General features: G+C 43.7%; 1 protein-coding gene across 4 annotated transcripts in view; it reads left to right on the top strand.

The window, feature by feature from the left end:
- Window positions 1-25,256, top strand: part of FOXN3 (forkhead box N3) — a 199,328-nt gene that overhangs the window by 20,258 nt on the left and 153,814 nt on the right. For 3 of the 4 annotated variants that reach the window (XM_083864082.1, XM_083864086.1, XM_083864087.1), the window contains exon 2: window positions 16,933-17,057. The exons of the other annotated variant lie outside the window; for it this stretch is intronic. The gene's annotated coding sequence lies outside the window, so the exon portion shown is untranslated. The remainder of the gene's footprint in view (window positions 1-16,932; window positions 17,058-25,256) is intronic. 4 annotated transcript variants of the gene reach the window in all.

Consider the following 25,256-nt stretch of genomic DNA (forward strand, 5'->3'; position numbering starts at 1 on the left):
TCAAAGGTTCTCCTAGATTTCCATGTGCTTGTTTAGAGGCCATTCAAAGGTGCTTAGCTTTAATTGCCATTATGTGAGCACACAGAAATAAGGACTCAAGAGTCTTATCAATTATTCTGTTCACAAATTCATTTTTAGATCGTCTCAGAGCTGTTCTGAGTTAAATTTGCATTTAAGTTACTGGGACTTTTAAAGGTATTTATCCTATTGGGCTGAAGATTCTATTGTCTCTTTATTTAAAAGCTCAGTGGTTATACCTTTCTTGGTTTTCATGTAATTGCTAAGGATTTATTTTTTTGTGACATAGTTTTTGGAGGTATTTTAGCTGCATGCAAACTTTTAGCTACTGATGTAGAAACAATACAAGCCTGTTTAGAAACAGCACAAGTGTTTGAGTTTTTGTGGCTTTCAATGAACTGCAAGATCTTAAATACTTGAGCTGGAAAGGAAAAAGGAACCTTGTCTTTTAATAGCCTTCTCAAATATTACTTGGAGGACTATAAATGGGAAATGAAACTGAAAGGTAGCTGGACCTACATCTTCCACCATCCAGGAGAAGCCTTTTCTGTAGTCACAGCTTCTCCTTTAGTGTCTTATCTAAAGATCTGTGAAGTTCACAGGGGAATTCAGAGTGAGTTGTTGTCAAGTAAAAAACTGGAAATGCATTTCTAGAATGTAGGAAAGGGCTCCTGTGTGAGGAAGTCTCTTTGGTGCAGCCTGCCCAATACCGGAAGGTCACAATAAGGCTGAGAGAAAAAAAAATCTATCATTCATTATACTGCAAAACAGAAAGAAAAAAAATATTTTTATGTGTTTATACTGACTGTAGAATTGAGAATAGGCTTGTAGAAATCATACAGAAATACCCTGTACTTCATGCAGTGTGCTACCCAAATTATGAGCAGCTTTCTAGCACTGAAGATACTAACACCAATGCGAGTAGCAGTAAAACACAACAGGCTGAATTCTGTCACATCAGAAGATCTCAAGCCGTCCCTGACCTCGCTTGTCCCACCCATGTGCATCACTGAACATGGGGCACTCCAGAATTTGGGCTCTGTGGGTTTGTGGTCTCTCAGCTATCCATCTTCTCATAGTGAAACTGATAACGTGGGCCGGTGAGGAGTACAGAAATGTTGTTTTGGGCCCTGTCTCAGCCAGATGTTAGGAGCACAGGAAATGCTCCAGTTAATTGGAATTAGTTGAGCTCAACACCCACTGTCAGTCAGGCAGTGGGAGATGCCACCCAGCAGCCTCCATCCCACCTGTCCCACTGGTGCTCCCAGCTGGCTGGTGGGTGTTCATATCAAAGCACTGCTGTCCCTGCTGCTGCCTGGGGGGAGCTTGCACTGCGAGTGGTGCTGATCTTGGAGAAATAAATAATGCACGTGTGGAGGGGTATCTTCATCAGCTTCCTTCACTGGCTTTGCAGGTCTGAGTTTCTTGTCTTTAAAGCTACTGTGTTGTGCCTGCTCTTTATTTGTACCTGCCCAAAGCCTTGCATGTCATTGTGTGCTCAGCCTGGCATTCACCCAGTGGCATGGCCTTGAACACCTTAACCTCTGATTCCCATTCAGCTTGTCAGTTGTTTTCCATTTTGCCTTTTCATATTTTTAAAAGAACATTTTTAAACTCATGGGTTACTAAAATATTTTATGTTTTGTCTTTTTAACATTAATATTTTTTGTTTATTTAAATTTCTTCTCTTTCTGACGAATCAACCTGTGTGCATTTGGTGAAAGAAAGTTGATCAGTTTTATAGTAAAAAAAATATTCTGTTAGAGTAAAGCTTCTCATTTGCAAAAAATACTGAAGTTATGATATTTTGGATCTCAAGCCCAGTATGCATTTCCAGCTTATCATGGAAAGCAGTCTCCCCCAAATTTTCTCCAGGAAAAGCAAGTGCAGTTTGTCATGAATCCCAGCTAATTTATTCCCTTTTCCATAAATGTTATCCCCTACCAGTCCAAAGGCTGTCATTACGCTGCTGTCATTAACCATCTGTTTAGCATGTAAAACTCCTCAGGGCAGGGATCACATCTTTGCTTTGTACTGTGTAAAGCTGAGCCTGTGGCTAACACTTGAGAAACAATTAATGATAATGCAGCTCAGTAGGGTACTGGGATACCAAGCTAATAAGAGTGGTATAAATGCCTGGCTGGATGGGATTAGAGGGAACTTCTGTGTCCCAGTGGTGCGTCTCCAGCAGGTGAAGGGAAATAATCTTAAAACATCGCATGACAAGGAGCAGTGAAAAAATAAACAGCATTTCTGAAGGACGTAAAAGAGAAAAGAATGCAAGAGAATCACAGTTTGGGCATGTGTTATGCTTTATTATTATTATTTAAATGAGATTTTTACTAAATAAGTATATCTTTCTCTACCATAAAATAAGGGATCACTTCAGAGCATTGGTATCATTAGTGTCTGCATGGTCCTTTGCATGGTCTTCTGCATGCGTTATAAGTCGATGCTTTATTGTATTTTCCTTTGTATCTTAATGAACCCTGTGTGTCGGGGAGAGAGAGAGAGAGAGAGAAGCTCAGTAGATTTTCATCTTATGTTAATCCATCAAAATCAAGTTAGTTGCGAGAGATGGAGGAGGTGCGTGTGCGCGCAGACGTCAGCGCCCAGCCGAAAGCTTTCCAGTTGCCCAGCAACCTTCCCGGAGGAAGATGGATGTCCTGCCACCCACGCTGCTTTTAGTTGAGCTACAGTGTATTCATGGTACCTCATCCACTGCACGCAGGGGATGGGCACGGCCCCAGCTGCTGGGGGGATGTCACTGCTCTCACTGGTTGGCTCTTCTGCCGAGGCTGGAGAAAATGCGTTTCGTGCCATCCTTGTTAAAACTGTTAATTCGGTTCACTACATCACGTTGGTTTGGGAGCAGGTGCTGTGAGCTCGTTCACATTGGTGGTATTGCTCTTCCCCTCCGTCACAGTCTTAAAGCCATATTGCCAGCAGAATCTCTTCCCTCCTTTCCAGAAAGGTCCTTATCTGTAGTAACAAAACCATGAGCTGTGGGAGCTCAGCGAATGCAGTATGTGTCGCTGACCTCTCTCTCTTTGGTAGTTTCCTTTGTTCCTGAATTGGGCTCAGCTGGCATGGCCAGGTCAGACCTCCACATTGGCTGTTCTTCCCTGTCCTGTGGTTGACCAACATTAGGACACTTGCCACACACACAGTGGACCAGGCACTGTTGGGTTGCAGCCCAAGAAGCCTTTGGAGAAATCAGAGGGTTCTTTCTGTTGAAGTGTGTTCTGCAAAGCCAACATTTTAATGCCAAATAGGCCTTGATGGTGTCTCCTTAATTCTGTGGAATATTTCATTATTATCGGATGCATTTGTTCACTATTTGGATTGATTAAGAAGATGTGTCAATCTTGTTCTCAAGGATGAATTTAAAATCCTTGCATTTTACAATGGTTGGACTAAATTCTGCTGGAAATCTTACACAAAATCCTACCTGAGTAATTGCAGATATCTTTCATGGTCTGCCTCTGGTGCTTTATTTATGTTGACAAGCTTTTTACTTAGAGTTTGATTCAGGAAAGCAGTTACAAATGTATTTGACTTTAAATCTTTTTATAGGCCTATTAAAACTAATGAACTTCTCAACAGGTTAAAACTTGAATGTATGCTCTGCTGGATCTGGATGTGTGTGAGTGATGTTGAGAAAGCAGGACCTGGGAGCCTGAGGAAGGCATAAAGGGCTGCGTTGGGGTCAGTACTGTTGTATCAGGTTCTTTGACCACTGCAGATTAGGGTATAGAAACAAAAATGGGGTATCAGGGAAAGTGCCAATTCTCCTAAAGCAAAAACATTTTACAGGCCCTTAAACTGAGAAAAATCTGCCCCAACCCAAGAAACATTGCTCTGCTTCATCTATGTTGCTCCCTGTGTCACCCAGAGCAGCTGTTTGTGGGCATGCAGCTGCTGTGAAGCTGTTTATTGCACCTGTGTCCTGGGGTGACTTGGTCCATTTGCCCATGACTGCCCTGGGAGATGATGTTTATATGGGCAGGCAGGGAAAACTCAGCAGCACTGAGCTGCATGTGGGAGGGCAGTGTGGCTCTTGCTTACTCTGGGCTTATATATGTGTCATGTGAAGTGCACTTTCTGGTGGCAAGCTATTTATCAACTGGCTATTGAACTTGTTATTTCCTAAAGCATATAGTGTGTGTATCGTAGTATCTTGATTGAAAAGCTGCTGTTCTGTCTCTTTGTTCTTCCACCTTCCAAGGATTCTTTCTTATCCATTTTGTTAAAGTCCTTCAACTCTAGATTGGTAACTTCCATCACCTGGATGGCGGAGCTTTGTTCAATGACAGCTCTTGGTTTTGTCTGTGCTGTTTCTAAAATGGCTGTGTACAGGGTGGCAGAGGAAAGTACCTGGGGCATTGGATGGCTGAAGTTCAAAAGAAGGAACGTTTTCCAAATGCTGGTTGCTTAATTGTTGGGACACGAATAGGGAGTATGAAAAACTAACATCATGTTTACCAGACAGAAGCTTGGATAAGTATGTCGCAAAATGCGACATACTAAGATTTTAATTGAGTGATTCATGGGTGGCTGGGGAGAAACATTTCTTGCAGTTGAAAGTGTAATCAGGGAACAAGTGGTTCGTGTCCCAGACTGAGCACAACTCTTGTCATATTCATTCCTAATTATGAGATTTGTATCTTGTCATCTCTTTATCCAAATACAGCAGTCCCACTCCTTTTGACAGAGATAATGGTTTGCTGCTTATGGGTTCCCATTTCAAGAAGGTCAGAGAAAGATTTTCCTTCTCATGGTTAGATCAACTTCTTTTTTCTGCCTTCACTGAGGAGTCAAATGAGAGTGTGCTGTAAGCTGCATACTAAAAAGAGTGGCAGCTGGGGTCTGGGCAGGGAAGTACACTCACCCTTACCAGTGCTGGTCCTAACGAGTACATCATTAATCTGTACTGTGAAATCGCCTGGTTATAACCTGTGATCCTGCCTTAACTCCATGTTCTATAAACACAAACCAAAAAGGACTGTTTCCAGTCTTAAATGGATTTATATTATAAGAAACTACCTTGTTGCAGGTAAACCTAGAGCCCTTGTTACAGATGTTGGAAGTGTTCCAGCCCAGCTGTCTGTCCTGTGCAGTGGGACTCACCTGGCTGGTGGCTGGTGCACACACCTGTGCAGGCAGGCAAGCAGCACCCCTTCACAGTCCCCAGAAAGAAATGAGCACACAGGGTACAAACTGGCTCAAAGGACTGCTTCTGACAAGATAATTGCCTCTAGGAATGCTGCTCTGCCTCTCCCCTGGAGCCCAGGTGATAGGCAGAGGTCAGCACTTTGCAGTATCTTGGATTATGTGATGCAGATCACAGGTGTAACACCAAAACAGGCTCACAGTGTCATATTACTTAACCAGGATATGTTCAGAGCTTGATTCTGCTCTATGCTGGGTATTTCTACTGTCCCTTAGGATGGAAAGGAATTGAAAGCACCCAGTACAATCCATGATGTCCTAGGGAAGTGTGGAAGGGTAGAGAAGCAAGGTAGCTGATCACAAAGAGCCACTAAAGCAGCAACAAGAATATCTTCTCTTTTTTGAGACCATTTAATCTTTTTGAATGAGTAATACAATATTTATAATATTATAGTAGCTCTAATAACTTGCTTAAAAATTAAAAATAGTTAATGGGTGAAGTGGAATAAGTATGGTTAATGCTTCTCACTGATATGCTGCTGTACCTCCTGCTAGAACAATTTTATTTAAATGGGTAATTTTCTCCCATTTTAACAACACTGACTGGAGCATTCCTTAAAATGAAGAGACCTGCTCAGTGTGAGCAGACTCCTTGGAGTGCTGTCCATTTTCCACCTGACTCATCTGAGTCTTTGGTCCGTCTCTGTCCATGGTCTGACCCTGCTGTGTGTGGTAAAGTCCAGGGAGAGCTTCATGTTGTGTCACAGCACCCACAATTTAGTCTGTGCAATATGGTGAAGTGAGGTACTGCTTAAACATCTTCTGGTGACTATAGATAACTCATGGTCAAAAATTCTAAAAGAAGTTGATGTATAAGATCTCTGGTCTGTTTCTGTTCTTCTTAAGCCTCTTGGAAATTCACAATGAGCAAATGTGTGCAAGAGGAAGATCCCGGGTAACTGCCAGCAGCTTAGCCTGACATCAATCCCAGGCAAAAGAATAGAACTGAGAGAGGATTTAGAGAATTAAAGGTAGGGAATATAATTAATGCCATTCAACATTCTTTTTTGGAGAATATGTCTTGTCAAACAAACCTGATTTGTCTGATAAGATTGCAAGTTTGGGGGATAAGATAACTGTGTAGATATAATATACTTAAACTTCTGTAAGGCGTTTGATTTTATTCCACATGACATTATTATTAAAATATTAGTACTATATACTTTTACTGAAGCATATCTTAAATGTATTAAGAACAAGGTAACTGACAGAGCTCTAAAAGTAGTTGTCAATAGGGAATCTTTACTGAATGTGAACATTTTTTAATGTAACTCTGCAGGGATCAGTCAGAACCCTCATGCTATTCATCATTTTTGGCAGTGATATGGAAGTAAATATAAAATTATTTCTGATAAAATTTCTGGGTGACATAAAGATTGATGAAGTGAGAAGGAGGGCAGTAGGATACAGTGCTCTTAGTTAATTGTCCCTACTGAAACAAAATTCCAAAATTCTTTTAAATCTAATTAAGTAAGAAAGTTTTTTGTGCATCTGGAGAGGAATGTAGCACAGAGTTGTTGCCCAGCCTGGAAAGCAGAAGATTTATGAGAAACCTTTCCATGTGCTGGCCTCTGGAGAAATGGGGCTTTCCTAGGGAAGAGGCAGTTTGCCTGCAGGATCCCATGGCCTCCATCTGATGGTGGTGGTGGTCCATGGCTTGGCAGAGCTGCTGTTAGAGGAACCTCATTGAGGATGGTGCTGGCAGGAAATCTCTCTTCATTCTCAGTGCTGTGGAAGGCCTAAGAGAAATGTGGATTGAACACTGGTTACATTTCTGCCTTTGGTTATGTATCTGTGAGGTCTCCACTGTGTTTTCTCATTAACCTTTGTCCATTGGAGGCTTTTGAAGGTGCCCTGCATTTATATCACAGCAACCAGACTTGGCAGTAGAGTTTAGCCTAAATATAGAGCAGGGTCCATACTAGTGAGACTGGCTTGCAATTCTCTGTTAGCACCTCCAGACATAAAGTAGGATACAGCAGCAAAGGGCATACAGCACTGAAATGAGAACACAGAGGTATCACATACCCATATCATGGCTGTATTACTTTAGAGGCTCTTCTTTGCCTGCACAGGCTCCTTGCACTTGCATTACTTGCTCACCATAGGTGCACATGGGTGCAATCCATGTCATGCCATGGATTTAATCTTCCTGCTGGTGAGATGAAAGGAGAAGTTGTGTACTCAGGTGTCACGCAGTGACCCCATTGGCAACAGGGGCATAAGGTACCCCATTATGAGGGCTATACCAGTGGCCAAGTGTCAGTTCACAGGAATAAGATTCTGTAAACATCTTCAGGTTTGTTGTATATTGAAGAGAGAGATTTTGAAAAGGCAGAAGAGGTAACTGCTCTTTGGCTACTGCTTTTAGCTTTGATTGAGCCAGATTTGCTTGTGCCTGCAGTGTCAAACCCTTCCTTATTTCCAAAACCTGACCACAGCATCACAGAGTAATAATTTACACTGGAAAGGACTGCTGGTGGTTGTCTGGTCCAACAGCCTGCTAAAGGCCAACAAAAGCCAGCTGCTCCCAGATGGAGATTTCACAGCCTTTCTGGCTCATCTGCTCAAACACTTTGCTACTCTCATTGTAGTTCTTGTGGATTGTTTTTTTGTTCAGAATCCAACTGGAACTTTCTACATTCAGCTTGTGTCTGTTGTCTCTTGCCTTGTTCTTGTAGTCCTCCAAAGGAAATCCACTCATCCTCTTACACCCTCCCATACCCAGGTGGTTGTAAACAGCTCTTCCTGGAGCCTTGTGTTTTTTGACTGAAGAAGCCCTTCTCCTTCAGCTTCTCCATACCTGTCCTGTCCTGCAGCTCCCTGACCATAGCAGTTCTCCACAGGTTTTGCTCCAGTACTTCACTGTCTCTGCATCCAGTGCTCTGAGGTTGTCCCACCAGTGCTGAGTAGAGGCAAATGACCATTTCTGTCAGCCTGCTGTTATGCTTTAAAAGGAGAGAAATTAAGGGCAAAAAAATTGTTTTATTGCTGAAAAGCTTAGCTTTGCTCAGCAAGGTCCCAGCGTGTGACTGTTTTACCACCTATACAGGGAACGTAGGAGGGCAGTCAGACCAGAAGAAGGTGCCCTTGAGGCAAACAAACCAGCAGGGAAGTGTGGGCTGGAAACATCCACCTCAGGGCCAGCTATGGCTCAGCCAGCCCTCTGGGATCCTCGGCTGCGTGACTGCCTAGTACCAGAGGTACAGTGAAGATGGAAAACCCTGTGATGAGACTGACAGGAATTTCAGGTCCAAATAGCAAAGTGCACCAGGCAGTGGTCTGTCCTTCCCTGTGCTGCATTGCTGCTTGATGTCCAGTGCACGCAAACAGCTTCTCCATCACCCTGTGAAGGACCGGGGCCCATTCATAAACAGACCAACTTTCAGCACAGCTTTCCAGCCACAAGTTTCCCTAAGCTAAAAGAAAACAGTGTATCTTACTAAATAAATGATTAGACGTCAATGATTTTCTGCCTTCTAGAGCAGAGTTATTTGGAAGCGTGAAAGGAAATAGCTGCTGCAGTATAAAACCGCTGCCCTTTGCACTTGCATCTTTCCCACAGAGTAATCCTTCATTCATTGTTTACTTAATGAGAAAAGAAAGAGGTTAATTTATAAAACCAAATAAAAAACAGACAGAGGACTTTATTTGTGGAACAAAAAACTGAATTAAATGAACAGTCTGTCCATTAATGCTGCTAATTGTGCCATGCTCCACTGTGGGAAATACACAGGTCTGCTAGGATTCTGCTCTTGCTAGTGGAGCCCACAGTCTGTCTCCACTGAGGGTGCAAGCCAGCACTTTTCTTACTTGGTGAATTAATTTCATCTCCCAGTCTGTGACAGGCTCAGCCTCTCAGGGGTTTCTTAAATTTAATAGATAAGTATAGGAATAAATGGCAAAGCTGATCTTGTTGGTGAATGCTACTGCTGTCTGAATCATTTGCAGATTCTCATGAACATCCGTAGAGAGCTGCAAGGAAGGGAAAGAGGGACTGCTTAATTCATTTCCCCTGCTACAGAGAAGTCTGTAGTGTCCATGCTAGATTTTAGCAGTTTCTAGGTTATTTCTGTTGGCTGTAGGATGTTGCAGAGGTTGGAATTAAACCCAGGTGGAGGGAAGTTTTGCATTTCATCTTTGTGTTTCCTGGTAGCCATCCCTCTTTGCTAGTCAGTGTATGTCTGAAATCTCCACCATCCCTGCTGGAGGTGGATGCTCTTCTCTGATGTAGGTGGGAGCGTGTTAGATCAGCATGGATGAGGGTTCCTCAATGCTGAGACTGGCTGGAGGCTGAAGCTGCCATATCTTCCCTCAGTCAGCCTACTGAGGAGGGAAGGAACAGGGAGAACTGGGGCAGAGTGGGTCTGTGATGGAAGGAGGGATCAGTTTGTGAAGGCATCTATGAGTAGTTCGTGAAAACTCCTAAAAATGGCGTTTGATTCTCTTTGGGAAGCTGAGAATTACTGTGAAGTGTAGATGAGGAAAAACATGTCTGGAAAAAAAGAAGTTGATTTGCTGGAATACCCTCTGGTGATTTAGAAGATTTTGTGTTGGAAAATACACTTTCTTCTGGGCTGTAACTGAAACAAAAGGAAATACGTAAAGAAAGTTAATTATACCAGCTGCCCTGTGAATGTTGAGGCTTCATGGAGCTTTGAAGTCTCCACCACCACCCTACTGAAAGGAGCTTGGGACAGTTAGTTCTTCACTAACTTCTCATCACCTTTGTCAATCAGCTTGATCTTCAGATTGTGATAGCAAAAGTGAAATGCTGTTTGTGAAAACAATTAGTGAAAATTTAAACCAAACTGATACCACAGACCATGTACAGATTTTAATGCAAAAGAAAGGCCTGGAGCAGAAGTGTTGCCCATTCTTAAGTCAGGCAGATTCATGACTTTTAAATTTAATCTGCAGTTTGTTTTATTTCTGACATTGTATTATTCTACTTCTTAACTTTAAATAAGACTTGTTTCTATATATGTGTATTTTATGTGTATCTAAAATACATGGATAAAGTATATGTATTTATGAATATAAATTAATGCATACTTATTGTAAGTGTATGTATCTGAGAAACTATGTAGCTGTAGCTCCAACATATCTTACTGGCACAAAGAATTATATGCAGTCTTTGGAAAGTGGATTTTTTGAAATGCCGCCATCTCTTTGTTGAGTATTCAAAGAACATTGTAATTATTGCTGTCAATATATTTTAAATGCTCAGTGGAAAAAGTTGCAAACATTTTTGTTAGAACATGTATTTGTAACCTGTTCAATACATCACCTATTTGTATGCCAACTGGCTTCTTTTCAAAAATGTACTACTGAGAAGATATATATGCTTTTTTATCACTGTGATACATTTTTATGCTGTTGTCAGACATTAATAAAGATCCAACCCCTCCATAATATCTTCTGGAAATATTTGGGAGACATAAGACTATCCCTTTTCTGGATATATTGGCAAAATGGCACTTGGCTTCAGTTTGGGAATGCAAGTGATTTTTTTTTTCAGTTCAAAGTAAACTTAGTTGTGCTTGCCAATGGTTACATCAACATGGCAGTGTTCATTTTGTCTGGAAGGTACTAAGCTGTGATGTCTTCATGTCTGAAACTGTGGCTCTGGAGCAGGTCTGGGTCCTGGGGACAGACAGCCGGGCAGATGGAGCTCATGGCTGACAGGGGCTCACACAGGGGAGCTTCAGGTCAGGGAGGTGCCTCCAGGCTCCGTGTGCTTACTGGTTTCTTCTTGTCTTCCCGTGGAGCAACCTGTGGTCGGGTTCTTCATCTGATGATGCTGAAGGCTGCTTGTGTCTCGCTTGAGGTTTTGAGCATTTCAGAGTGTTATTTTTGCTGTTCATGTTTCGACATAGGGCTGCAAGTTGGGAAGGAAGAGTAATTCTACAGTATAACCAATCTCTTTGTGTGAATGTGACCTCAAAGGAAGCCAAGGGTTGTGTTGCTGGAGCTGGGCCTTCCTGCTGGTTGGTGTCAGCTCAGCTCCTTCAGGCTGCCTTGTGGCTGTGCATGGCCTCTTCCTGCTGGGGCATAAGCCACTGCGTGAGGTGGCTGGGCAAGTCCTTCTTCTGGTGAAGCCCAAATCAAAGTTAGGATCTGTAAGAAATCTCTTCTGCTTCCCCAACCTCGAGGTGCAGGCAATCAGTGAGTTTGTCCCCTCAATTTTGAGGTTTTTTTTCTGCTTCCTTTCTGGGAGCAAAGGTGGTACATTTTTTTTAGTGGAAGTGGAGGCAATCCAGCACCAGACGTTGTTTGGCTGATAGATTTTCCCTGCTCATTTAAAAAGTGAAGCTGGCACCTCTTGGAAGACATCTTTCCTATGCTGAAAATACTTTTCTCTGCTTTCATGTCTGTGTTCTTCACAGTTCCTCAGAGACATGTCTGAACAGGGATGAAAAACCCATCTTTATGGTGGGCTCTTTCTTTCCTAAACTCTTCTTGGACTCTGTTGTGGTCTCAGGGGGGAGGCTGTGGTGTTTTATGGATGCATTAAAAGAGGCTAATTTTTTGTTTGCTATTCCGCTTAAATCTGGGGAAAAACTGTTGTAGGTTGGGATAGCTAAAACTGGCTGTGTGTAGTTAGCATGGCAAGGGCTGTGGGCTGGATATCTTTGGCCCCTGCCAGCCAGGCTGCGTCATCCTGCCACAGCAAGCAGCCAGAGGGAGAAGAGAAACCTGAGATGCACAACATGTAAATACTCCAGAAATACTAGGGATTTGGCAAGAAGGCCAGCAGTGGCTTCCTCTCTCCCTGAAGATACTGCCATATGCCCAGAGATGAATCCAGTTACTTCAGCAGAGTTGGCAAAAGTAGTTTTCTACTCCCCACTGCTCCCAGACTGGCGTGAGCACTGCTCTGTCGTCTTGGGGGCTGCAGGGTGAGGAGGAGACAAGGGAGACCAGGGAAAAGCAGTGCCATGGGAATAGCAGGACCTGCGGTGTGGCAGCCAGGGTATGAGGCATATGAGGTATATGCCTTGGGCAGAGGGCCTCACTTGGGGGCAGTGCATCTTCATGTATGCCATCCCCCTGACCTGGTTTTGGGGTGCAGGATTGAGGCTGGCACGGGGTGGGGAGCGCTGGAGGCAGGACAACACTCCTCCTGGTTGTGTCCTGTACTGTCTACTTTGTGTTTTGAGATCTGATGGGATTGTGCCATAATATAGAATAGCTGCAGGCAGATCACTTTTATGACATATTACTGCAATAAAATTAGAAATTTATGGCAGTCAGAGATCGAGGTATGTGCCCATAATTTTTCCTTGCGGCTGTGTGTTGTCCGGTTAGTTGGCACATGAACTGATCTGTGAGAGAAAGAGACGATGCCGGGTGCGCTGCCCCTTCCTGCTGAGCACCTGGAGCCCTGGCATTCCACGCTGGAGCCTGGCAGCGCCAGGGGTGCGGGGCTGGCACAGGACAGCAGAGGCTTTTGAGTGCCTTGGGACAGTAGGAAACAATGTACCACTGCAGCACCTCCTCTGGGAGATCACCTTTTGTCAGCTTGTGGCAGACCTTGGGCTCCTGCTCAGTAATAACACTTTTCTGGCCTTGTGACTGCTAGAGATAGAAGGTGCATGGTGGGTTTTGGTTTGGGGCTTTTTTGTGGGTTCGTTTGTTTGTTCGGATTTTTTCCATTTTGACTTTTTTTTTTGGTGGGTTGTGGGGTTTGTTTTTTTGTTTGCTTGTCTGTTTTCTTGGGATTTTTGTGTTGGTTTGGTTTCTTTTTAAATTTTTGTTTTATTTTATTTTTTAATGAGAGGGGGAGATACTTTGCTGTATAGGAATGCCAGGGTTCATCCAGCTCCTGGTTCCACTCTTCTGTACATAGCCCTTCTTCCTCCATGCCATCTGTCTGTTGAAATTAATGCTTTAATACCCTCTGCAGGGTAGCATTGCTATTTATTTATTGCAATGTTTAAGGTTTTTTTCGACTTTTGGGATTAAGCTGGAGTGCCCAGGCATCATCGTGGACTGTGAAAATCCCAGGATAGCATGTCTCTTGAAAAGGGGGAAGTATGTGAAATGCTGGTTTGGCCTGTGTTTTCCTTGGCTTGCTTTCCTAGCTGTGGCTCCTGTGGCAGGGAAGGGGACCAAGGCCCTAGCCCCTGTGGTGTGACCCAAAGCAAAGATCATTTTGTGTGCAATGCCCCAGAGTCCTGATGGATACCACCTTGCTGCTCCTCTGCTCCTTGGAGCCCTTCCCTGCCAGCTTGGAATTCAAGCACAGTCTTCTCAGAATAGCCTTGGAACTAGAGCTAAATTTCTGACTTACATGGCTTTTTGACCCCTTCAGGGGTAGGCAGAGCCTGAGACCATCCCACACCAATACTTCTTTACCAGAAGAAAGATTAGAATTATCATACTTAGCAATCCTGCATTTCTCATCTGTATCTGCTACTGGGAGCATCTCCCAGGGTGGGCTCAGGGTTGTTTGGATCCCACCTGAACCTGCAGCACATCTTGGGAACCCTGTTCCTTTATATGGCCTTCCTTTACTGTCTGTGCTTGAGGGTGGGGGGATGTTGTTTGGTTTCTATTTGACTCCAGTTAGTGTGTGACTCAGCACTGCTGTATGTTTTATTCTGCTGCTGGTTTCTGCATTCCATGAAACCTCCTGGTGCTTTCAGCTGATGACACCAAAGTGTCTTACCCTAAATTTGTGACTGTGATCTCCTTACCAGCCACCACCCTCCTTTGCCTGCTGAGGTCTTCCTTTGGCCATGCCATCCTATGGTGGAGGCCATGTTTACCTGGAGTTAGCATGCACATTAGCCAGTAATTGTCACCTTAGTTGCTTGGTGATAACTGTATGGTACCAAGCAGGGTCTTTGCAGAAAGATTCCCCTGCTTACCCCACTGGCATGGCTGCCCTGGCCCTCTGTGGGTGCCCACTCAGCTGCTGGGGAGCTCACCTCCTGCCATCAGGATCTGGAGATGGTGTTTTCTTTCCCTTGTGTCTGGATAGGATGTGTCCTTTTTATTTTGCATCTTGGAGCCTTTAATTACTCTCAACAAGTCCCTTTCACACTTCGAAAATCCTGTAGCAATTTCAGTTTGAATTACTTTCTCTGAGGCTTTGGTTTAGATGAGTGCACCTGCTCTGGGGTTCCAGTGGTAATTGGGCTGTAATAGTTATGATCCTTTAAATGCACTTAAGGTACCATGAGCTTTAAGAACTGATAACGATGCAATCTGGCATCTCAGCACTGGTTTTCTCTAGTCTCTGAGCATTTTGGTTTAAATTATATTGTTTGCCATTTGTGAAGATTACAAATATTCACAGGTTTTAGAACTTGGATGTATTTAATCAAATGCTGCCCTGTGCTCGTGTACCCATCCTACAGATCTGGGTCCTGGGCTGCTCCTCATTTCCCACTCCTCCTAACCCCTGCTGAGCTCAGTGGGAGTTTTGCCAGAACAAGGCCCTAAAAAAGAAGTATGACTCATTTGAGCAGTTGTGCTCATTTGTGCACCAGTCCAGGCTCACGTTAAAAGGATATTAAACAAAAAATACTAAAGAATCTACTTGTCTTGTCCTTGCCTAGAGCAAACATTTATCCTGGGATTGGTCCAGCAGGTTAACGATGGCTTTTCCTCTGGTTCGTGTGTTACTTAGGATTTTGTGGTGTGGATACCATCAGAGCTTTCACAGTTCTCTGCTGCCTTAATTCCCCTCTAAGGAGGCAGAACAGGGAGAGGGACAAAGAAAAGAGAAAGACATCTCTCTCAGGCATGTGCAATAACAAGAGGTGTGCAGCCTGTAGCCTGCTGCTGAACTCAGAATATAAAATTTTCAAAATTACCAGCTGTGAGTGTGATAATGAACTGAAAGTAAATATGGTTCAGTTTGCTGTGAATCATTCTTGGGGAGTTTCATTGGACTTGGATGAGCTGGCATTTTTGCAGTGCAAGAATAGAGTTGTTTCAGAATTAGACAGGCATATCTGCTTGGCAATGCAGAGCTGCAGCATCCCAGTGGTACTGGGGAAAATTTGCCCTCAAGAGGCTCCCTAGGATGGCTTGAGGAAGTTGTGTTGGTGGGGAAGGAACCAGCTGCTCCCACAGGGCCCTAGGACCTGGGAATTCACCTGCTGGTACCAAGTGCCGTCTCCTCTCTTTGAATTGCCCTCAGATGAACACTTTGAGTTAAGGCAGTCAGTGTGAGATGGAAGATTTTCCTTCACCAAAAAAAACCCTCCAAGCTCTCCTGGCAGGGAAAAAGGGCCATGAAATTATGATAATGGTAACTGCTATAATGAGACGTTACTGTAAACAAAAATAAGTATTTTTGTGCTCTTCCAGCAGGAATTTAAACTCCCAAAGCAAAACCACCTGTTCAGAACAGCTTAGACAATGTTCTACATCCAGGCAAGGAAAATACTTTCCTTTGGAAAGTTATTGCAGTTTAGCTTGATGGGAGGTACAGGGGTGGGGTGATGCCCTAACTTGGTGTTTGGCTGGTGTAGCTTGACTAACCTGTGATGTACAGAGAACTTGAAAATGGGAACTGCCCTATCCTGTAGTGGGGAGAAATTGTGTATCGCCCTCTTTAAAGCCATGATCGTGATTATGGGATGAGGCAAAGAGATTTATATAAGCCATTCTCATTAATGCCAGTGGGAATTACTCAGAGCTATACAAGTGCATCACAGTAAGAAATGTGGCTTGGCAGTTCACTATTAATATTTGAAGATAGTGCAAGCGAAGTCTCCTTCTCTGAGTCAAGTGGGCAAAAATTAGAGATTTGGCAGAGGCCAAAGGGGAAATTCTGTTATTTTAGTCTTTAGAGAGGTTATAGAAAGGTTAACTATTCATACATACAGATTCTCAAATACAAGGAGTTGCACATGCATGTGGCATGTTCACTGTTCCCATGATTATAACTGCAGGTATTTAGCTATTGTCTGCTGGTTACTGATGGGCAAGAGCCCATCTCCCTTTTTAGGAGCTGCTGACCATCTTTGCTGACCTACTTAGTGCTGGTGCCCACCATGGGGTGAGAAAGGCTGCTGCCATTGCAGTTACATGCTGCAGTTACATGTTGTACTTAAGATGGGGGGACTGTAGGCAGCAGAAGCAATGCATAAGCAAAATCAGAATTTGTCATTCTAGTCTAGTGAAATATCTCAAAGAGCTTGTTTTGTTTGAAGTGGCCATCAAAGTGGGTAGAAAGGACTGTGTATTTATGGGAAGTACACTGAAAGGCAAGCACTGACCTCTACTTGATGTTTCTGAGTTAGTCATTATTCCTCTGGTTTGTATCAGTAACAAGCTTTCAAACTGTTGGGTTTTTTTTTTTCATGTATTGCCTTTTTTTTTTTTTTTTTGGCTTGAATAGGCGTGTAGTTTCAGTCTCAAAGTATGAGTTCCAGTAGGAAATGTTAATGTATTTATGGGTCCTGTCCTGCAGTTTACCCAGTACAGCCATGCAGCCTTCTTCTCTAATTGACCCTCCTTCCATGGATGGCAGAGCTGGGGCTGCAGCTGCTAGCAGTGTGGTACTGTGGTGCTTGTCCAGTTCCTCTAAGAACTGTTGCTAATTGCTGCCATACTGTTTAAACTAATTTTCTTTAGTATTCTTAGCATTATTTACATTTTTTTTAAATGGGAACCCATTCCACCCAAACAAGATAAAGTAAAATTTACTATTCCTGACAGATGTTGACAGCTTTGGAACAATGCAGGACACGCTGATTGCATCTGTGCAGTGCCGGTGGCTTGGAAGAAGGCTCACCAAAGCAGATGAGTCCTGCCCCTCACCCTGTGGATGCTAAATGCCAGAGGTAACCTTTATAGCAGCACGTTTCAGGTGGCAGTCCAGCTCTAAGCCTGGGGTTCCACACTGACAGGTCCTTGCTCATGGCTGCACAAGTTGAAATTCATCAGTTTTCACATTCCCAGCAAATGAACCGGTGAGGTAGAAGTTGGTGCTATGGATGCTTGGTGCAAACCACCTTCAGGACTTTTAGTAAAAAGTCCAGGGTCTTGGAGATCATCAGCTGCTACACATAACACTGAGGATGGTTATGTGTGCCCTCAAGTTGAGAGCAGAGGATTTAAGTAGAGGACAGGCACAGAGAAAGCACATTTCTCTCTTTCAGCTGAGCAGTGGCCAGATCCTGACCCAGTGTCTATACCTCTTATCATCCCTATACGGCAGGAACTGATAGGGTTTAGCAGCATAATGGTGTGTGCTGTTTTGATACTTCAACAGAGATAACAGAATGCCTAAATAAATCCTGTTTGATGCTTAAATAAGGATTTCATCCTGCAATGTAGGCAGATACCAAACAGAGTTTATGATTCATTGTCCAAGAATTTGATCCTTTCTTTCATTTTTTTTCTGCATTCCAACTTGAAGTATTTTAACTAGCTAGTGATTATGGAAAGGAAATAAAGAACGTAGTCACATAGTAGTCATATGGAATAAAGTTAGCAGATAATTGGGTGTTGGAAACTGTGCACCTAGGAAGGTCCAGTTGTTTCCTTAATACTGATATTTAATTGGACATTAAAAAGTAGAAATTCTTGAATGTTCCCTGCTTTCCTGTTATTAAAAAACCGTCAGACGTGTGAGGGGGTGTGTGTGTCTCCCCTGCCTTGCTATGTGGCAACAGTTATAGTGTAAAACTACTTGAACACCGTGCCACTGTTACCATGTCTGCTGATTAACAGCTGTTAGCACCAGCTGGGCCCAGCCAGTAGCACCACACTTGTAAGGCCAGAGCAGCTTTTAGACTACAGCTAAAACTTCTTTTACTATTCTTTTACTATTCCTCCTCCTCCTAGTTTGAGTGACTGAAGCTGAGCCTAGCTGCAGGAGGTTGGCTGAATTGTGGTTCCCTCCTGAGTGCAGGCATGGGCCAGTGGTGGGAGCTGGGGACAGCTGTGAGCACCAGGGGAGAGCCCAGGTGAGGGCAGCTCAGTGGTTGTTGGAAAGGGAAAAACATATTTTTATTCCAGCAGCTAAAACCCTTTTGTATTTTGGTTTCTTTTAGCAGCTATTTATCCAAAACATTTGGGAGAAAAGCTGTCTCTTTATTAAATATTTAACACCCTTGCCTTCAGCTGTGGGCTGAGAAAGCTCCCAATCCACATGTGAGTCACCAAGAACTCCTCCGACAGAAGCAGAGGAATTCCAGACTGGAGATTGCTAGAGGAAAAAAAAAGTTTGCTGATTTGGAAAAAGTCCAAAATGGTTCACATCTCTTGTATATCATAAAATGAGCACTGCAGTCAGTCTGCTGGGTGTGTGGACAAGGAGTCCCAGAGTCCCAGATTTGAAGTGGAGAAGCTCTTATAATGCTAGGGAGCATCACACCCTATATAATACAGATGAGAAGTACACCCAGTAACTGATGTTTTATTAAATGCTGTCTGCATTTGGATCCTGACATGTCGGAGGTGACAAGGTATAGATCACTGCTTCCTGCGGTAGTTTATTGCATTGGTGAATTAGTGCCAGTTTTAATCCGTGCAGCTTTCACCTCCAGCCATCCGTTAGCAGGCATCTCTTGGCAAAGCCAGGAGATCCATGGTTTGGAGGTGCCCCACTCTCTCAGGATCACCTTCTGGGATTCCTGTTCAGAGAGCAGGAGTGCAGGCTGCTGCAAAAAGAGCGTATGGTAACAAATGGTGCGATAAGAATGAGTTGTGATAACAAAAAAGGTCATGGCTATCCTAGCACTGCTGGTGGTGAGCACTGTGCTTACATGTGCTGTGTAGGCATGGAGCATGTGATCGACTCTTTATTTCTATTAAAGTGACAGGAACTGAATGAATAAAATGAGATGAAACTTTTTTGGCATGTTTCTCTCTTTGGCCAAATTATTTTATCAACATCCCAAAGAATATTTCAGCTGCAGAGGTGTATGTCAATCTCTGTCCCATAGCCAATTAACAGGGGTATCTCTAGCAGTGGTTTTGCACCTCTTTCCACTGTAGACCACTTAAAAATTTTTATTGGTGATGGGGGTTCCTCGTATAGCAAACTTACACCTCCTGACAAGAGGTTTACTCTTCCCATTACTACTTGTAGATACCTAAATGGGGTTCACAGTATATAACAATATTTTCACTGGTTGAAAACCATTGGTCTGTGACACAGGTAGTTTCTGTGCACTCTGAGATCGCTCCTACAGGGGAGATGTGGCCATTAAACATTTTTTTAGACCATGTGCTCTGAGTAAAGGAACTTCTTGTAGCTAATGTGCCTGATTGCAATTTCAAAGTAATGTTTCTATATTGCCTTGCTTTGAGCTTATTCCTGATTTAAGATTATGAAAGAAAGATCCTTTTTCTTCTGGCTCTTGAGCTTAAAAGTGCAAACCTTATAGCCTCACCACCTAGCCCTACATGGTGCCTATTGGAAGGTGAGGGGTGACACCAGTAGCACATGTTAATAACATGTCCTCAGTTGGGCAGCACTCACTGACCAGCATATTCTGGTACAAGTCACTTGGCTCCCTTGACCAGGACCTCTGCCTTGTGCAGGTGGGACATGCTGCCTCTTGTGTGTGCCTGCCTTTTGGGTAGAAAGGGTTAACAAATATGGCTCTTTCTGGCCCTATCTGTGTCACCCTATTTGGGAAGTTGTCAAAAGTCAGTTTGAACAGTAAAGACTGAATACGGTCAGATTTGATGGGCATTCTGCAAATAACTGGAGACAAGATGACCAGGAGATGGTTTGTACCAGCACTATGGAAAATGTTAAGATTCTTTTTAAAACTCATTGACCAGATGTGCTGCCATGTGTACCTGGATGAACATGTGTGTAAGGACTCCTTACCAGGAAGAGGTGTGGCCATCCACCTGTGCCTGAGCTGGCTGACACAGCTGGCAGCCCCATTCCCTATCCATTGCTCAGATTGCCCAACACTGTAATCACCAGCTCTTTGATGAAAGGCAGGTTCATGTATCAGATTGTTGAGCCTTAGGGATAGGGGATTAGGTTTGCAGTGTAATCTTTCTGTAACGTGCCTCTTGATCCAGAAACTGTGCTTTATAAAAGAGCTCTTTTCTCTCTGACATTGGGGAGGCCTGCTCAGGGACGACTATCTTCTACCTTCATTTGGAGATAGTAAGGCTGCTACTGACCTGATGTTTGTGAAGGTCACAGCTGCACCAGGCAAAATTAGTTCTGTGCAGGACAGTTAAGTAGATTGGATTTTCTCAGTTGTAGCTGATTTGCTTTCATCTGGGTTCCTCTTGCAAAATCATTTAAAGTCCATTTCCCTCTGCCCCCCACTGCCTATTTATGGGAAAAGACTGGAAGGGGGATATTCCTGCCTGGGGTCCAATGCTGCTTCAAGCCCTATTCTTATATCTTTCCAGGAAAGTGTCTACAGAGGCTGGGGCAGGCTGTGTAATCACTCTGGAGCCCTGGGTTGTATTTCATCCCATCATGAATGTTGTAGGGCCAGTCAGGCTGGTCCTCCCCTGTGCCAGCTGACTGCAGCTTTGCACTGTCTGCTTTGGATCCAAAACCCTTCTGGGACCCTTCTGCAGATTCCTGGTAGTGTTGCTGCAATTTTAACTGAGCCCCTTTCCAGTCCAGCTTTGTTTCTGGAGCCTGATGAAACCAGTTGATCTGAGTAAAAACACAACAAAGCCCATGTCTTCTAACCAAGGAAAAAACTTCTGATTTGAGTACCAGATTTGGCTGGTTATGTTCTGGCCACTAGGAAACCTGTCAGCTACCTGACTGTGCTGGCAAAACATGACATATGGTTGTGCGTGGGAAGCCTGTTCCTTGTGAGCATGGTGAGGTACAAGAGGGAGAGTGATTTTTCACCCAGCTGCATTTTACTTCAATGACTTTGCCAACAGGATATAATTATGGTGGATCTTTGCCTGCTACCTCAGGTTGCAAAGCAACCACCAATGGAAAAGACCTCTTGTTTCTAGGCATCCTCCTGTTTTCAATCCCTTTTATTTTAAGGTGTAGTGAAACCTGAAGTCTGCAGAAATTGTTGCTTGGTGCATTTGGGAAGAGATAACTGGAATTTGTGGCAGACGACTAACAGAGTGAGGGCTTTGCGACTGATGATGGACTGTATGATCCCAGTTAATCTCGATGGTGTGAATGGGGAAAATTTATAGGTAGATTTGCTTGAGGGCCTGACAGGAGCAATGTGGTGTGTGAAGGGGTATTTCCTTCTTTGCAAAGTCACCTTCAGCTTATCAAAAATCTTTGCTGCCTGGAACTATATGGAAAAAGGGAGTATGGAGATAATTGAACCAAAGGAGAGCTATTCTACGGTATGTTCCCACCTCCCCAAAACTGTAGCTGATGAGAGTTTAAAGGAGATGAGATTTAATTGCTCCCAGAGCTTCATGTCTCTCCTTTCTGGATACCAGAACAGTGCTGGCAGCCCTTCTGGGTCCTGAGGAGTAGGTTCCAGGCTGTCTGAGGGAACCAAGAGGGCCACAGAGAGCAGGTTTGTCCCCCAGTCCATGTGTGCCAAGCAGGTCCCGTTGACCTGGTTGCTCTGATCAGCTGTATTATCATAGAGCCTGTGTAACTCTGGGACTGTGGCATTCTGCAGACTGGCCTGGAACTGATGCTGGAATGTCCTGGCGTAGAAACTGCTGGAAAAGAGAAGCACTAAAACAAGATTTTTGTATTTCATTTTCTTTTCTAAAAGCTGTGCTAACTATCCTTGTTCTGTACTGCACTGAAAACATGCAATAATTCCCATTTGTCTTTGGCATTTTCTCTTACTTTTTATTGGTATCTCCTCTGATGTTGTGACAGTATGTCCTGTGCTGGATTACAGGTATAAATACTGCTCTGGGCTTGGGCTTTTTAGTCAACATGCATTTGGGAAATGTGTTAGCAGCTGTCAAGGGGACAATGCACAGCCTGTGAACGTGCACTAGTTGGAAACATCAGCATCCTTTGTGTCTGTGTTTCAGAGTAAGTCTGAGGCATGAGAATTTCAGGTTTTCTATTTAGACAGTATTACATTAGGAATATGAAGTATTTGACAGTTCTCTTATATTTACTCTTTTAATGTCAAAATGTGTCACATCTGGTATTAATTGGTGGAAAATTATGGCTCTAATTTACCAATTTGGTTGTCTGGGAAAACTGAAGCAAGTGTAACATAATAAATGAATGCCTATTAATCTTTAAAATTTCTCTGTTTACTGTCTGCTAAAATGGCCTGGTACGTGGTGCTGTAAACAGCTTTCTGGAAATACTGTTGTTGTGGAGGGGAATCACTACCTGGGAGGGCTGTGGCCAAAACGTTTCATAGTCACTGAGGGGAGGATGTGGCCTACAGAAGTCCTGGGCCAGTGATAGCTTAGACACCCTCGTGAGGAAGGGTCTCCTCCTGGGAGGAAGGAGGCTGCCATTCATTAATAATCCTGTGGGGCTGCAGGCACAGTGTCCCCATTCCCTTGTGTGCACCAGCCTGTTCCAGGCTGTCCTGGCCGTGGGGCAGGAGGGGCAGCACATGGACTTGGCCTTTGCTTTTCTCTTTCCCTTCACCTGTGGCTGTTACCTCCCTGTGGGTTTCTTAGTCAGGGGCACAGGCTACTGCTTCATTGATGCCCAACACAAATAAAGACATTTGTCCACAGTAATTGTTTTAATCATTATTAATGAACATCAATTTCCAACCAGAGCTCTCCAAAAGCCTGGAGATTTTTAAACTTGCCGACACAGGAGCGTGGGCAAAACAAGTCGAGTTGTTCTTCCTGGGGTTGGAAATGAAACAGTTTGTCTCGCCTGCAGCGTGTGGATCAAACCCAGAGCACAGATACACTTTGGCAAGGCCCTGTCACTGTCCTGACAACCCCAGCTCTAACGAGACAGGCCTCCACTGCCTCTGCAACCGACAGGCAGCAAAGCAGAGGAAGCTGGTGGCAGCACACTGTTACTTGGGCACTGTGTGTGGATGGTGACAGGCTCAATAGCTTTTCTATCAAAAGACACCCATGTGTTTGTGAAAATACATTTTTGGAGGCTCAAATACCAGGTGCTTATTTTAGTAGCAGAAAGCCCTGAAACATGCCAACTCTGGAATAAGATGATTCTGAAAGCTGACATATTCTCTATGATTATTCCAGTATACGCCATCTGTCACTAGCATATCCAAATATTTATGTATTTTGATTATTATAACTGTTATGAGGGTACTGAAGCTCATAAATAATTTCATTTTCAGCAATCATTTTATTACTCTTCCATGGTTTGATAATGACATTTTGCATGTGCCTGTTCAGACTCTGACACAAGGAAGAGTCACAGCATGGCTGTGCAAGTGACAGCCTTCTCACAAAGAGCCTGTGGCCGGGGGATGCCTGAGTCTGTGTCCTGCCTGGGTCTGTGCCAGTTTCCACTCCCTTCATCTCCTTGGGCTTCAGACTGCGCTGCGCTTTCATTCAACTCCATCCTGCCTTGTCAAGTGACTGTGCTTAGATTGGCAAATGATATAATATGACTAATTATGTTTAATGCAGATAATGTCTTATAATCAAAATAAAGAGTGGATTGCAAACAGATCCTTAAAGGGCACCAGGCGTAGAATTGACGCTGTATTTATTACCAATAACATCGCTGAAGTGCTAACAGCTGCTCGGCTCCAGCAAGTGCGGCCCCTTAGTGGAGTTTTCCAGAAGAAGGGCTAAGTGTATCAGAAGCACATTACTGCTGATAATAGTAATTAGTTCAGTAGAGCTCAAAATGTTTTGTAAAATATTATTATCTTGATTTTGCTACTCTGCAAACCATGGCAGAGAAACAGCCTCCTTGGCACAGAGGAGTCAGTGCTGTCTGTGGGGATGGCCCTGGCTCTGGTGCAGGGCTGCTGCCCTCTCCTTGGACCATATTGCTGTCTCCAGCTGAGTATAGAAATCTAAGGGATGTGCTTTCTCTGTCTCTGCCTTCATTTTCACTGGTGTTAGCAAAGAGACTTGAGTAGATGGAGGAGTGCACTGATGTGGAAGTAGATTTGGGTGTTAGATTTTTGAAAAGCCATTGTTAAGCTGAAAAAGGAAACCACAAGCTATAAAGGTTGACAAAGCTCCTCTGTAAGGGACTCTTATTTTGCTGTGTACGTTTGTTTTCTCTTGCTTACTAAAGGGATAAAGTGCAATCCAGGTTTCAAAGAGAGATGGCTGATTAATCTGTCTGCCAGGTACATATGGAAATAAATTAGCAAATGGTGCATCTGGGATTAGACTACAGCAGAGATGATAAATTATTGCCATCTTCTATGGCTGTATTACTGAAGCTTCACTGGGTTCCCAGCACTCAGTTACTTGCTATTCACACAGTATTACCATGGCTGTGGGATGGAAAGCTTCCATATTTGATGCAATTTTCTGTGATATGTTAGTTTGAGAACTGATCTGGCCAGACCCATACGAATATGCTGTATACTTAGATTAAGTAAAAGCGAAGAGATTTGATTTGGTTCTTCTGCTCTGCATGAAACTCTGCTGGTTTCTGATTACAGGAGTGCTCAGGAGGGAGAAGGGCAAGGACCTGCAAGAGGTTTTTCCAGTATTGGCAGTCACTTTCCACCCTTTATCCCAAATAGCAGAGTTATTTATCTATGCTAACACAGAGTTTAGAGGCCCTGGAAGAGACCATTCTCTGGCCGAAACCTCTCCCACACTCCTGGCTTGACCCAGATGTAGTTCCAGATTGCACAATTCCATCTTATCTCTGAGATCAAGAGTGAAACACCACGGGGGCAGGTGGTATTTGCATTGAATGCTGATACAGACTTCTCAGCTATGTCTCTGTTTCTGCTGCATTTTTCATGTCTGTTTAAACGGATCTGTACCTGTTGGGCTGGCAGCTGAGACATACCAGCAATGCCTACAACAGGGCATGCAAGTGGAGTAAATGTGACAGCAGACACGTGGTGTACTGCCTTTCTGGAGGAAGAAAGGATCATCCAGAAGTTCTCATCAAGTCTGTGCCATGTAACAGCTGTGTTGCAGAGGTGCCACACCAGGCACAC

The sequence above is a fragment of the Zosterops lateralis genome, assembly GCF_965231275.1.
Source record: "Zosterops lateralis genome assembly, chromosome: 6".
In the NCBI taxonomy this organism is placed as follows: domain Eukaryota; kingdom Metazoa; phylum Chordata; class Aves; order Passeriformes; family Zosteropidae; genus Zosterops; species Zosterops lateralis.